Genomic DNA, 14,819 nt, shown 5'->3' on the forward strand with positions numbered 1-14,819 from the left:
GCTGCCCGACAAACTACTCCTCAAAACCAAACCTTCCAGATTTTTTTCCTGGTGGAATGAGCTGCTGTTCCCTTTTTTCAACCCTTCTCTTCAATGGCTGGTCCCACCTCCTGAAAAATTTACTCCAAATGAAGATTCCTGCCAGACAAAAGGTGCCACCACAGAAAGCTCTTGCTGGCAAAGAAGGTCCCTGGCTGCCCCAACTACACCTGAAGCCAAAGTTTCCAGACTTTTTTTCCTGGTGAAAAGAGCTGCTGTTCCCTTTTTTCTGCCCTGCGCTGCAATGGCCGTTCCCTCATCTTGGAATATTGAATGTAAATGAATTTTCCTGACAGATAAAGTTGCCACCACAGAAAACTCTTTGCTGCCCAAGAAGTGCCCAGGCTTCCTAAGCAACTGCACCTTAAAGCCAAAGGTTCAAGACATTTTTTCCTGGTAGAAAGAGCTGCTGTTCCCTTTTTTCAACCCTGCTCTGCAATGGCCGGTCCCACCTCCTGGGAAATTTATTGTAAATGAACTTTCTTGCCAGACAAATGGTGCCACCACAGAAAGCTCTTTGCAGCACAAGAAGTGCCGAGGCTGCCCCAAGAACTGCACCTCATACCCTAAGGTTCCAGACTTTTTTTCCTGGTGGAAAGTGCTCCTGTTCCGTTTTTTTTAAACCCTGCTCTTCAATGGCTTGTCCCACCTCCTGAAAAATTTACTCCAAATGAAGATTTCTGCCAGATAAAAGCGCCATCACAGTAAGTTCTTTGTTGCTAAAGAAGTGCCCAGACTTCCCCCCCAACTACAGCTCAAAGCCAAAGGTTCCAGGCATTTTTTCCTTGTAGAAAGAGCTGCTTTTCCCTATTTTCAGGCCTGTGCTGCAATGACCGGTCCCACCTCCCGAAAACTTTATTCCAAATTAAGATTCCTGCCAGACAAAAGGTGCTACCACAGAAAGCTCTTGCTGCCCACGAAGTGCCCAGGCTGCCTTACCAATTACACCTGAAGCCAAAGCTTCCAAACTTTTTTCCTTAGGGAAAGAGCTGCTGTTCCCGTTTTTCAGCCCTGCTCTGCAATGGCCCGTGCCTCCTCTTGGAAAATTGAATGTAAATGAAGTTTCCTGCCAGACAAAAGGTGCCACCACAGAAAGGTCTTTCTGCCCAAGAAGTGCCCAGGCTACACCAAGAACTGCTCCTGCAAACCAACGCTTCCACACTTTATTTCGTTAGGGAAAGAGCTGCTGTTCCCTTTTTTCAGCCCGGCGCTGCAATGGCCAGTCCCACCTCCTGAAAAATTGAATCCAACTGAAGATTCCTGCCAGACAAAAGGTGCCAGCACAGAAAACTCTTGCTGCCCAAGAAGTGCCCAGGCTGCCCTACCAATTTAAACTGAAACCAAAGCTTCCAGCCTTTTTTTCCTGGTGGAAAGAGCTGCTGTTCTCTTTTTTCAACCCTTCTCTGCAATGGCCGGTCCCACCTCCTGGAAAATTGAATCCAGATGAAGATTCCTGCCAGACAAAAGGTACCACCACAGAAAGGTCTTGCTGCCGAAGAAGTGCCCAGGCTGCCCCAACAACTGTTCCTTGTGACAGGTAACAAGGCTATAAATTTAGGTTGCAAGGTATAAAAGATTTTTTAATGCCACAAACAAGCAAAAACGGCTGGCCGGGAGACCGGAGGAAACCCCTGTTCCTGCCGCAGTCCGCAAAGGGGAACAGAAACAGCACTTATTTTACCCTCCTTTGCCACCTCCCCCCCAAAGTCATGTCATCAGTCCATTGGTGGAGATTTCATGGGCTGCATCCTGCTTGGTTCCCTCTTCGCGGGCCAGCTCTGGGTTGGTTCCTCCTTTCACGGGCCATCTCCATTGTTGAGGGGTGTCCACCAATAATTTTAAAGTCATTAGTCTCTATTAGGACGTGGTTCTGGAAATTTCCATCAGGATGATGGTTGATCACCCGGACTCCTCGTGGTCGACCCCTCCGTATTGCTCCCCATTAATATGCTTAGAACAAACATCTTCAAAGTACAATGTGCTAAATCATCATTGCGTTGTGGTTAATCAGTTTGCAGCTTACAGAACTTGTGGTTAGGCATTGCATAACACTCTAACTTGTGATTCCAACAAAGCAGTTAACACAATAGCTTTATTAACTGTTTCTCTCATTTGAACAGCAAATTTCTTTAGGTCACTTATAACAATCCCCCCTCCTAATTTCCTCGTAAATTTGCTGGTCAAATTCAATTACTTCCTCTCTGGCTACTTCTAAAAAGAGGCTTGATCTTCACTGGAAGACTTCCCACTCATGTCTTCATATTGTTGTTTTACTGACATTAACTGCACCGTTTCAATTCTACCCTTAACAAATTTCATAACTTTATTAAGAATGCATGGTCCAAAAATTAGTGAAGCGAATAACATTATCAGAGGACCTGCTAGGGTTGAGACCAAAGTTGTTAACCAAGGGAACTGACTATGCCAGTTATCCAGCCAGCTCGGTGGAGTTTCCTTTTCTCTCTTTCTTTGTGATATCCCTTTGCGCAGTTTGGTCATAGATTCCTTAATGATTCCTGAGTGGTTTGCATAGAAGCAACACTCTTCTCCTAGGGCCACACATAAACCTCCTTGCTGCAGAAACAGCAAGTCCAACCCTCATCTATTTTGCAAGACTACTTCTGAAAGAGAATTAAGAGAAGTTTCTAAATACGAAATCGATTTTTCGATTCTGTCCAAATCCTCATCTACTGCTGCCCTCAGGGTAGTCAGTCCATGACCATGTTGTACTAGGGTTGCAACTCCAGCACCTGTGGCTCCCAACCCCAAAATCATAGCAGTCGTTACACTTATTGGTTCTCGTTTTTGGATTCTATGCTTATTCACTTCCCAAAACTCTAAAAGAGATTCCTCAGAACGATGTAACATATGAGGCAGCACAGTTATCTGAATACAGAACTCATTACTCTTTTCAAATGCAGATGAAGACACACACGGGACTAAACCAGTTTTTGAACATATCCACCATCCACCCTGATGAGGTATAGCCCATTTATTCCTTTCTCCTTTCAGTTTATTTATTTTGGTACCACATAATTCATTGCTACCTGGGGGAACGTTTCCGATACACGTCCCCTGCCCACTGACTTGCGACACTGTGAGACCTATTTCCCTCTCTCCCCACCTACATTGGCTTGGGTTATCCTCTGTGCTTAAGTTAAAAGTAAGGTCTAATCCTACCCCCTCATAGAAGGGAGGTCTCACATCATAGCATAGCCAACAAGACTCAGTCCTGTCAGGGTCAGTGTAATTTATGGCCTTATAAGATACTTCCACCATGTTTAACAACGATTCAGCTCCTCCTTGTGACACCCTTTCCTTTTTAAACCCTTTCCTCCCCTTGGGAGGAATTTGAGCAACCTTAAATTCTTGTGACACTGCATTAGCGGGGACTCCATTTACCTTTTCTCTCTCTTTCTCTCGACTATTGTCTCTAGATTTCTTTATCTCTAAATTAGGTCCTAGTAGTTGAGAATAAACAGTTAATGGCTGTTTCCTTATAGTTACATATGCACCTGGGTCTGCGGAAAGCCTGTCCAGTCTCACTCCCCACGTCCTTCCAGTCAACCACCCTCGGTCTTCATGATTCAGGACTTGCACTTGCAAGTATTCACAATTTGATGTCTCATAGGGGGTTACTAATCCTCCCAATGCAGGAGGTTCACAATGTGGGGGTCCCCATTGCACTCTTAAGTATCTGTCTGGTCTCTCGGGTCTCCAGGCAGAGGCTATGGTCTTACAACCCCAATATCCGCAGTGGTAATGCCCAGGATAATTGCAATATGACTTCCCTGGATTAGAAGTTGGACACCAGTATGTGGCTCCCTTATTTACTGTGATAGAGGGTTTTCTACCTCCCTTGCCACATTCCTGAGGTATACTCGCCATTAACAGATCACAAACCGTCACATTAAACTTAGGACCAATGGCTGTTGTTACTTTCTGGACAATCTCTGAATCTCTTGACCCAGTTAAGGTCCATTCAAAGGGCTGGTGGGCATTTCCCATAGAACTCGCTGATATTGTTACAATAATGATTAACACTAAATTCTGTTCCATTTTTGTTTTAGTCTCTCCCCTTCACTTCCAGTGGTTACTACTTTGAGTCAACCTTCCCCACAGGTTCTATCTCTCTGCCTCCCTTCGTCTGTTCCTGTGCAGGGAACAACGAGGTCTCAGGTTCTTCTCGGCAGCAGTGATAATCTTCAGGGGATAGACTCAGTTTACTTAATTTTCTTCCACTGATTCAGGATGAGACTCATCTACTTTGAGATTTTGGATTCTGTCAATTACTCCTAACAGTTCAATATATCTCCTTCGATTTGGTCTTGCCAATTTCCAGGAAAATCTGGTTTGGCACAATTCTATTAGTGCCCCGTTCCAATTGGTTTCATAGATTTCCCAAGTCTCTGGGACTAACCACTCCCAACCACAGAATGCTTTTATTATTTCAGCGTTTGCCAATTGTTCTCTTATAGATTCTGTAGAGCCCGTCCTACACTTAATGCAATAGGATTGTCCCCTTATTGATACACAGCGCCACTTTTTACCACACTTCTTGCATTTACACACCACTCAGCTATAATGAGTGGACTCTGAGTGCTTTATACAGGGGATTCCCTGTGGGTTATGTCCCTCTGGTATGTCCGTTTCTACCTCACAACACAAAGGTAAAACAGTTTGAGTTCCAACCATCTTATACAGTCCTGAGCCTCCGGTCTGTTCAGGTAGTCTCTCCAGGCTCCAGGAAACAAAGTTTACTTTCTTTAAAGTTTGTCCTTGGGGTATCTGAAAGAAAGTATACAAGCTAGATCTTACGACATCTCCATCAGGGTTCATCTGTTGGCTGTACTCTTTTAATCCTCATCTGCAAATCTCCGGGGCTTGATGTTACTTTCCACTCCGAGTCCTTTACTGGTCCTTTCCCCCTTGACGCCTGGGTCCACCCTCGCTCAGCTGTTGGCACGGCAGTATCTGTGGGGAGAAGAACAACAAAAGGCCCCTCCCACCGTGGAGTTAAAGAGGTCTCTTTCCATGTTTTAATTAACACCTTGTCACCTGGCCGGAATTTGTGAATGGATATATCTAGAGGTGGTCTTTGAGTTACAAGTCCCTTTTTCCTTAATCTGTAAATATGGTCCCTGTTTTTCCATTCAACAACTGCAGAGATCTTAATAGAGCATATAACTCACACACTTGGGCTGACCATGTATTACTCAAGGATCCAGATTCCCTAACTTGAAAGGTAATTCCATCTACTATGGCATAACCAGATCTTCTCTTCCCATCTACAACTCTAGATGAACCATTGATATGAAGGTTTTCACCTGTATCTAACTCTTCTTCTTCAAGATATTCTCTAATTTTAGTTTGGAGGCTTATGACCTGTGTGCAGTCATGTACTACACTCCCTTGGGGTTCACCAAACAGAAACTGAGCTGGGTTTTGCAAGTGTGTTACTTCCAGTTCTAATTTGGAAGTATTAAGCAGAATACTTTCATACTTTAATAACCAGCTATCAGTTAACCATTTTTCTGCCCTCTGTTTCAATACTCCTCGGATATCGTGTGGAGTATACACCTTCAGTTCTCCTCCAAAGGTTACTTTAATTGCCTCTTCCACTGATAGTGCAGTAGCTACTATCGCTTGTAAACAGGTGGGCCAACCTCTACTAACTGGATCTAGAATTTTAGAATAGTACCCCACAGGTTTTTTGTGCTCAGCCCATTTCTGTGTTAAGACCCCGTAAGCTGTTCCATTTTCAACATTTACAAACAAATAGAAAGGTTTTCTAATGTCTGGAAGACTAAGGACAGGGGCATTTATCAGATCTTCTTTTAATCTTTCTAGCCTGCTCTCGTCCTCGTCGCTCCACTTCACCAGTCCTTCTTTAACTAGCTTCTCATACAAGAATTTTACTTTGTTGCTGTAGTTCTCTATCCACTGTCTGCAGTATCCTAAGAGACCTAGAATTTGCCTAATTTGTCTTTTATTCTTGGGTATAGACAAGGGCAGTATTCCTTTCACTTTATCAGGATCCAGTCTTTTACATCCCTTACTTAACCAATGCCCTAGATATTTTACTTTCTCTTCTGTAAATTGTAGTTTGGACTTGGACACTTTCAGCTCCTTTTCACCCAGGAAATTCAGGAGTCTGATACTCTCATCTCTCACAGTTTCAGCATCTTTTCCAGCTATTAGCAGATCATCAACATACTGTACTAAAACTGTTCCTTCACAAGGTTTGAAGGACTCTAATAGCTGTTCCAGGGCTTGCCCAAACAAGTTTGGAGACTCTGTAAACCCCTGGGGCAAGACTGTCCACCTCAGTTGTTGTTTTCTATGAGTGTCTGGGTCTTCCCACCCGAAGGCGAAGTAATTTCTACTCTCCACCTTAAGGGGACAGGTCCAAAAAGCGTCTTTCAGGTCTATCACACTGTACCATTGATGTTCTGGGGAAATTTGGCTTAGTAAGGTGTAAGGGTTAGCGACTACTGAGAACCTTGTCACTGTTTGTTTATTGACCTCCCTCAGATCTTGTACCAGTCGGTAGGTCCCATCAGGCTTTTTCACAGGTAGGATGGGCGTGTTATGGGGACACATGCAAGGTTCTAGCAATCCCTGTGCCAACAGCCTCTCTATAGTAGGCTTAAGGCCGATTCTTCCTTCATGAGGGTTTGGGTATTGTTTTACTCTAATAGGTTTGTCTGGATCCTTCACAGATATTTCAAAGGGCTCAATATTCAATTTTCCTACGGTCTCAGGGGTATACCACACTTCTGGACTGATCCTTTTTTCATCCTCAGCCATAAGGGCATAGATTTTCACCTTCAACTTTTGCTCTGATACAAAATCTTTGGTGACTGAAACCCTAACATGATGCACATGGCAGTCTTTTAGATCAAAACAAATCAGTGCACACCCTCAAAATGCAGTAATAGCACTCACAAATGGAAACACAGATGCCTTCTCCAGATCTGTTTCAAAGCATTTTAGCAAGTAAATAGAGCAACAGAAGCAAATTCCAAAGTATACAGGTTCAATAGACATGTTTGTGTCTGTTAACAGCAGAGAGATTCCAGTGTTATGTATTTACCTTATGTGAAGACTGGGCCTGCTGCCTACAAACATGGTATAAATACCGTTAAGTTTAGGAATTGGAACCACCACAGCAAAACTACAGCTCAGACCACTGTATAAAAGCAGGTATAAAAAGCTTAATTACCAGTAGCATTATGCTGTCTATATTGTTCAATGGGAACTCTGTCATCAAGATGTAGATTGGCTTGTGAGCACTGGATTAAAGAGCTCTGAAATGAAGAGTAAAATACAAGTACTCCGTAGAAACATCAGGGACAAAAAAAATCTGTTTTTAACACATTTTAAAATGAGAGGTACTAATGCACGGTACTGTATTAGAACATCTTTAAATAACAATTTGATAAACATAGATTTGGGGATCAAATCAGAACCTCAATATGATGTCTTTATGTATAGTTCTCTGTATGACTATATGAACTCAAAATACAGGTCCTACAAACTGATTTACATGTGCACATGAGCAAAACATGAAAATGCAAATATATTGTTTGTGCTGAGTATCTCTCCAAGTGTCTATAGATTTGGCTCTTTTTCAATATTTTTTATTCCAAAATGCTTTCAAATCTTTGCATGTGTATGTGTTCTCTCATATAAAAATCACCCATAAGGAATCCCTATACATGTGTCATTTGATGGGGTCACTTTTCTGTCTTAAGTTCCCTGGAATACACCCTCCTTAAAATATGACAGCTGATCCATTTGGAAACTCACCAAAGGACAGGTGAGCTTCGTTTCTACTTTCCTTCATGATCTCCTAAGATTTGATATTCAGGGGCTGAAACTTGATGGTCCTTCCTTCTGTCCTGATCTGTCTCCTCTAAGCCCTCCTTTTCCTGTTCATGTGGCTTCCACTACCTTGTTAGCTTGTCATCCCCCCCGCTCTACAGCCCCAAATAACACGTTTTTCCTCTCCCCCTGTGAGCCATCACTACTTTTCTCTCAACCATCTTCCATCCAAGTCAGCAGCTCTTCCCTGCCAGTGCTGCTGCTTGGAGAGCCAGAAATCCTGGGCTGTCCTTTGCCTGTTGATAAACAAAGCAGTGGCTTCTTCCCCTGGGGACTGAAAGTGTCACCTCCCCCAGACTGGGGCCTGGAATTCCAACCACATTCCTGACCTTGGGTTTCACAGTTACCCATCAGTTTGGGGAAAGGGAAAAGAAAAAAAGGTGAAGAGATTACAGCAGCAAGTAACCTGGGGCTAAGTGTACCTTCATTTTCTCAAGCTGTTCTGTAGAAATAAATAAAAATAGTACTATGGGAGGGGGAAAAGAAGCTCAAGCCAGGTATCAGTTTACTGAATTTGATCAGGGAATACAGAAGAAGAACATGCCTGCAAACACACATCTGCACTAACTTATCAAACTGTACAGTGCAAAATCTGACCCCAAGGAGTCTGTACAAAACAGTGGGAGTGGAATCATAGAGGGGAAGGAAAACATCCTCAGCAGTGCCTGTCCCAGTCAAGGGGCATTACTGAGCAGCACCTACATTTCCATGGCTCTCTGGGCAGGTCATTTTTCAGGTGTGCCAAACAGCACATCTTGAAGCTTCTTCCCATTGAAATACTAGAGACATTTCAGGGCATCTGAACAGCCAGATTCTTAAAGCACAACTACCTCAAGGCAAGGGAAGAAGTGAGATTCAGTGGCACTTGGCAGAAGCTGCCCAGTGCATTGTGTCAAATGGGTATTTACCCAAAGGAGCAACAAGCTCAAGCCATCAGGGAAAGAGCCAGATGATGAAAGGGTGTTAGTTGCTGAGAATTTCTTTGGGAAGAAGTAGACTGTTAACTTGAGATAGAAATGTGCAATATACCATGGAACCTTATTCAAAGTCCAGCTGCAAAATACCTTCTTGTTAAGAGTGTGAAATAAATCCTAAAGTGTCATCAAATATGTGATTTTCTCTTTATTCCCAACCACTGAATAAAGAAACATAACTCAGATGTGACCTCACTCTGTGCTCCAGTGACATTAACATTAGAACAATGTTGTCACTGTCTACTGGTCTCTTGTGCTCCTCACTGGAAGGCACTTGGTGCACCCCTGGATATCCTGCTAATGAGGTAAAAAACTAACCCTTCTAAAGTTCCAGATTTTCCTCACCTGTTTGTACACAGTTGGACAAACTGAACCAAGTTATGACTTGAAAGCCATCCGATGGATTTAGCATTAATTACTCCTTGTTTTGATCTCAGGGAAAAAAGCTCACACAACACAATCTCTGAATGCTCCTTTGAACTTACCCACAGTGTGTTCACAAACACACAGAGCAAGGCTTTTAGATTTGGCTGCTACCCTCAGTTCCAGCATAGAAAGAAATATCTCTGTGAAATAACAGCAATTGCCTTTCCATGTTACTGAACTACATTCAGTTTATCTGGTCTCAAACAAATACTCCATGTTTTCTCCTTGTTTTATTTTTAAAGGCATGGGTATGGGTATTTAGGTGACTGCCTTCACTGGTATAGCATAGAAACCGTTCACGTGGCTATAAATGAATATTATTCTCTTGACAAAACACCTTTTCCAAAGCCTTTGACAAAAAGAAAGGGAAAAAACCCAGACAGAAAAAGGGAACCACAGGCACATTGCCTGTCACCCACCAAAATGTCTCCTCCCTGAGGACAATTCAGGCACACCCTTCAATCTGTATATCTCATTATCACCCCAATCTCTTTTTTAGTGGCAGTTTCTGTAGGGAAGCTGAAGTGCATCACTGTCTCAGACAGCCAAGGATAAGATGAGTGAAGGAATTCAGTTGCTCTCTTTAATTAATACAGGATTATTTCCTTTTCATTTGGTGAAGCTAATAATGTGACTGGTGGAATGTCAGTAACAATTAAATCATAAACTAGTGCAGCACCAAAGGGAAAACTTACTTTAGTTATGGAGTATTCCCAGCAGAAATATTGAAAATCTTATCCATATTTACACTGATAAAATACCACATGTACCTCCTGGGATACTGTAAGCTTTCTACAATCCTTGTGGCATGTCTTTACAGAGCAAGAGTTGACACTTTGAGATGATACCTCAATAAATGAGTTGCAGTTCTATTGTTTCTTGAATGTTAAGCACCACATCCTAAACGCAGGAACAGGTTCAAAGTCCATGTCCTATTTTAGACCTTTTCAGCAGCTGTGATATTGTGATAATCACACTTAAAACATTCCTCTAGAAAGAGTAAATTAGCCCTTTTCACTAGAAGGATTCTTATGATCAAAAACAAATCTGAAAGAGAACAAAGTCAGATTCCTTTGTTTGTTGGTTGGTTGGTTTTATTTCAGCAATGCAATAAATTGCTGTCCCTAACTGGGATGGCTTTTCTACCCAAGAATTAAAAGGAAAACTCCAAAGTTCACTTTATTCTGCACTTATATTACCTTTGGGGTTTTTGGTTTTTTTGGAGGTCTCACCTATGTAAAAAAACCTTCCTTAAAATCTGTTGATGCTTTCTGTAAGAACCAAAACATTCTATCACTAATACTGCAGGGAAATGTAATATCCCACTGAAGCAGAAGGGAAAGAAGACAACTGAGCATCAGCAGCTCTTCCTAAGCAAGATCAGGGGTTTAGCTCCATCTGAGGGATGAGATGTGTCCCTCAGTGGGTCTCTTCCCACTCCCCCACCAGCCCTTCTACCCGACTGCAAGCTCAAAATTCTAAAAAGAGAAGAAGAAGCTGAAGCATCAATATTTCCCCAGTGCAAACCCCAATAATCTTTGCTGGGAGCTGACAGGAATTGCTGTTCCACTGCCCTGGGGTATCCTGGCTTGAGGCGAGAGCGCAGCCCCGCCCAGAGCCCCCAACCCCTCTGAGAGCTTTTGTAGGGTCTGTTTGTCCATGTCCCTGTGGCAGAGGCTGCCCCGACATCTGCCCTGGAGCTGGTCCAGCTGCTGGACCAAACAAGGCATTGTCCAGCCTGCCTTCCCCCAGCCCCGACCACCCCAGCCCATCTTCCATCGCTCTGCTTCCTTTTCCTGCCCCTGCTCCCCCTCCGCTCCCTTCCCTCTGGCATTTTTATTAGGAATGTCCTTGCTGTTCTCACTGTCCGAGCATGAGCTGATCCCCAGGGGAGCCTGTGGAATGTAACCCCTCAAGCACTAAATTCCTTCCCCTGTGCCAAAGACACGGGTTTGTTGTTGCTGCCCCTCCCGCCGAGCACCAGCTCCATCTCCTGCTCCTGCCCAGCGGCTTTGCAGAAATCCAGGGCTGGGTGTGGATTGGAGGCTGTGGCAAGGGACAGGATAAAGTTGCTTGGCTTCCACCCTTGGTGTCTCAGTGTTTGTGATCTGGGAAATTCTCAGGAACCTGGAACAATGGCAGATTATCTTTTGTTGTAAGATATGTACCTGGAGATTGTTTTGATATGTGTTTAAATCATCCTTGAAAAAAACAACTGATAGAAAAAAATGTTAAAAAAAAGGAAAAGGGAAAAATAAGAAAAAAGAAAAATGAAAAAAAAGGGAGAAAAAAGAGAAAAAGGAGAAAATAGAGAAAAAAAAGAAAAAAAAGGAAAAAATGAGGGAAAAAAAGAACAAATAAAAAAGAGAAAAAAGAAAAAAGAGAGAGAAAAAAGGGAAGAAAAGAAAGAAGAAAGAAAAAAGAAAGAAAAGAGAGAAAGAAAAAAAGAGAAAATAAAAGAAGACAGAAAAACAAAAAACCAAAACGTCCGATCCTCCCTCGCCGCAAGGACTTCAACTCCCACAATGCCCCGCGCAGGCGGGGGGCGGGCGGGGGCCGTGGCCGCGCGCTGATTGGCTGCGGGGCGGGTCTGTAAAGGCGGAGGGCGCGCGGAGCGAGCGCCATTTTGGCCTCGTGGTCGGGAGCGAGGAGGACTCGCCTGCGGCCGCTGCACTTCGCTGGGTGAGTTGGCGGGGGGGCGGCGAGAGCGGGGTCTGGGGATCCCCTCGGGGGCTGCGGGGAGCGCGGGTGTGGGTGGAAAGCCTGGAGGGCTCGGGAGGGTTTAGCGGGGGGGCTCGGGGGTTCCCGGGGACGTTTTGAGGGGTCCCTGAAAGGACTCGGGGGGGAGGTTGAAGGTCCCTGAAGAGTGCTGGGGGGCTCTGATGGGAGTTTTGTTTTCTGAGAAGATTTGGGGTGTCCCAGGTGGGCTTTGGGGCTCTCTGGGGAGGTTTGGGGTTCCTGGGAGGCTTTGCGGGGACCTTGAGGCAGTTTTGGGGTCTCTGGGGGGTTTAAGGTGTCCCAGACGGTTTGGAGGGCCCGTGGGGGGGATTGGGGGTCCCTGAATAGGCTTGAGGGGTCCCAGGTGGGTTTTGCGGGTCACTGAGAGGGTTTGGGGGGTGCTGGGGAGGGATGAGATCTCTGAGGGGATTTGAAGGGACCTGGAGAAGGTTTTGATGGGTCGAAGGGGGATTTCAGAGGTTTTGAAAGGATTTTACAGGGTCCCCTAAAGCCCAGCAATGGAGTTCAAGGGGTCCCCCAGCCCCCAGGGGAGGGGTCCTAGGGATGCCCCCCAAAATCCGGAGGGGGAGATGTACCACATCCGGGTAAGGGGATCCCAGTGACCCCAGTATATCCCAGTGACCTCCCAGTGACCCTCAGTATGGCCCAGTAACCCCCTCAGTGGCCAGCCAGTGTGTCCCAGTGACCTCCCACTGCCCCCAGTATGGCCCAGTGATCCTGCAGTGAGCACCCAGTAACCTGCCAGTATGGCCCAGTAACCTCCCAGTGTCTCCCTGTGTGTCCTGGTAATCCCCCAGTAACTCCCCAGTTCTCTGCCAGTGCCCCCCAGTGTGCCCCAGGTCCCCCCCAGTGCCTTCCCAGTGTCCCTCAGTAACCCCCCCAGTCCTCCCAATGCCCTCTGGTTCCCCCCAGTGTGTCCCAGTATCCCCCAGTAATCACCCAGTGCCCCACAAAGCCCCCAGACTGTCCCCAACATGTCCCCAGATGCCCTTGGCCTTTCTGTGAGCAGGAGGGGGGGGGCGTTTTTGGTGTCAGAGGGTTCAGGGGGGTTCCTGGGGTGAGATGGAGGGTTGGGGACATCAGGGATGGGGTTTGGGGACAGTGGTGAGGGATTTTTGGACAATGAAATTGGGGGTGCCAAGGGGGGAGTTGGAGACACCAAAAGAGTCTCGAGGACACGAAGGGGGTCTCAGGACTCACTTGCTCGTAGGGAAGCCACTCCTCTCCCCCTCTAGGCCCCATTACCCCCCACTAAATGTCCCCCAACCTCCTTTTTTTCATTTAGTCCCCTCCCCTCCAGATACCTTTGACCCCCCAATGCCCCCAAGACCCTTTTAACTCTCCCAAATGCAACCAATGCCTCTCAAAGCCCCCAAATCTCCATCCAACCCCTCCAAATCCCCCCAGATCTCCCATAGCCCCCCTCAAAGAGGGATCACCTGGCACCCTGGGACAGGAACACAGTGGGCTGTACTGGGGGCACTGGGCTGTACTGGGAGGGCACTGGGGGGGGCTCAGGTGTCCCAGGACAACGTGGTCCAGCTCCAGGAGAGATCTGGGGAGCAGTGAGGAGGTACTGGTCTGTACTGGTCTGTACCCCCAATCCCCAAAGCCCCTCCCCAGCTCCCCCAGGACCCTCCTGGACCCCAAAGCCCCCCAGGGCCCCCCCAGGCCCCTGACTTGGTCCTGCTGCCCCTTGAGCATCTCCAGCTGCTGCAGAACCAGGCATTTCATCAGCAAATGTGCAGGTGACCCCAAGCTGGGGGTGTGTTGATGTGCTGGAAGGCAGGAGGGCTCTGCAGAGGGGCCTGGCCCAGCTGGATCCATGGGCTGATTGCAAGGGGATGAGGTTCCAGCAGGCCAAGGGCCGGGTCCTGCCCTTTGGCCACAAGAAGCCCCGTCAGCCCCCCGGGCTGGGGCCAGAGTGTCTGGAGAGCAGGCAGGCAGAAAGGGAGCTGGGAGTGGGGATGGACAGGGAGCTGAAGAGGAGGCAGAGTGTGGCCAGGTGGCCAAGAGGGCCAATGGCTGGTGGCCTGTGTGAGGAAGAGTGTGTCAGCAGGAGCAGGGAAGGGATTGTTGGGCTGGACTGAGCGCTGGTGAGGCCACCCCTGGAGTGCTGTGTCCAGCTCTGGGCCCCTGAGTTGAGGAAGGCCCTGGAGGGGCTGGAGCAGGAGCAGAGAAGAGCAGCGAGGCTGGGGAAGGGAGTGGGGCACAAGTGGTGTGAGGAGAGGCTGAGGGAGCTGGGGGTGTTGAGGCTGGAGAAGAGGAGGCTCAGGGGAGACCTCCTGACTGTCTGCAAGTCCCTGCCAGGAGGTTGGAGCCAGGTGGGGGTGGGGCTGTTCTGCCAGGAAGCAGCAGTAGGACAAGAGGGCTGGGTCTGGAGCTGTGCCAGGGGAGGTTTAGGTTGGATATTGGGAAGCAATTTTGTACAGAGAGAAGTGAAAAGAGCGGGTGGGTCACCCCCAAAGGGAGCTGGGGGGAGCCGGGGTTTGGGGGCCTGATGGGAAAGGGGTGGGAGGGGGGGGCTGAGGGGAGTGGGGAGAGCGGGAGCGGGGTTGCCGTGGGGGTACCTCGGTGTCCCCATGCCTTGATCCCTGGAGAGCGAGGAAGGCTGGAGATAGGGAGGAGCTTCGAGAACCCTGAGAGCCTGGAGAGGGGGGGCACGGATAAGGGGAAGCCTGGACAGTGGGGACCCCTGGGATCCCCTAGGACAACAAAGTGGAGAACCTGGAGAGGGGGAATTTCTGGGAATGC

The 14,819-nt window shown here is 47.0% G+C and overlaps 1 pseudogene; it reads right to left on the reverse strand.

Moving 5' to 3' along the window:
• The window catches only part of LOC127474809 (uncharacterized), a 1,721,191-nt pseudogene that overhangs the window by 1,255,025 nt on the left and 451,347 nt on the right, over nt 1–14,819 (reverse strand).

The sequence above is a fragment of the Manacus candei genome, unplaced genomic scaffold (assembly GCF_025592945.1).
Source record: "Manacus candei isolate 608988 ecotype Guabito, Panama unplaced genomic scaffold, ASM2559294v1 h1tg000045l, whole genome shotgun sequence".
Classification (NCBI taxonomy): Eukaryota; Metazoa; Chordata; class Aves; order Passeriformes; family Pipridae; genus Manacus; species Manacus candei.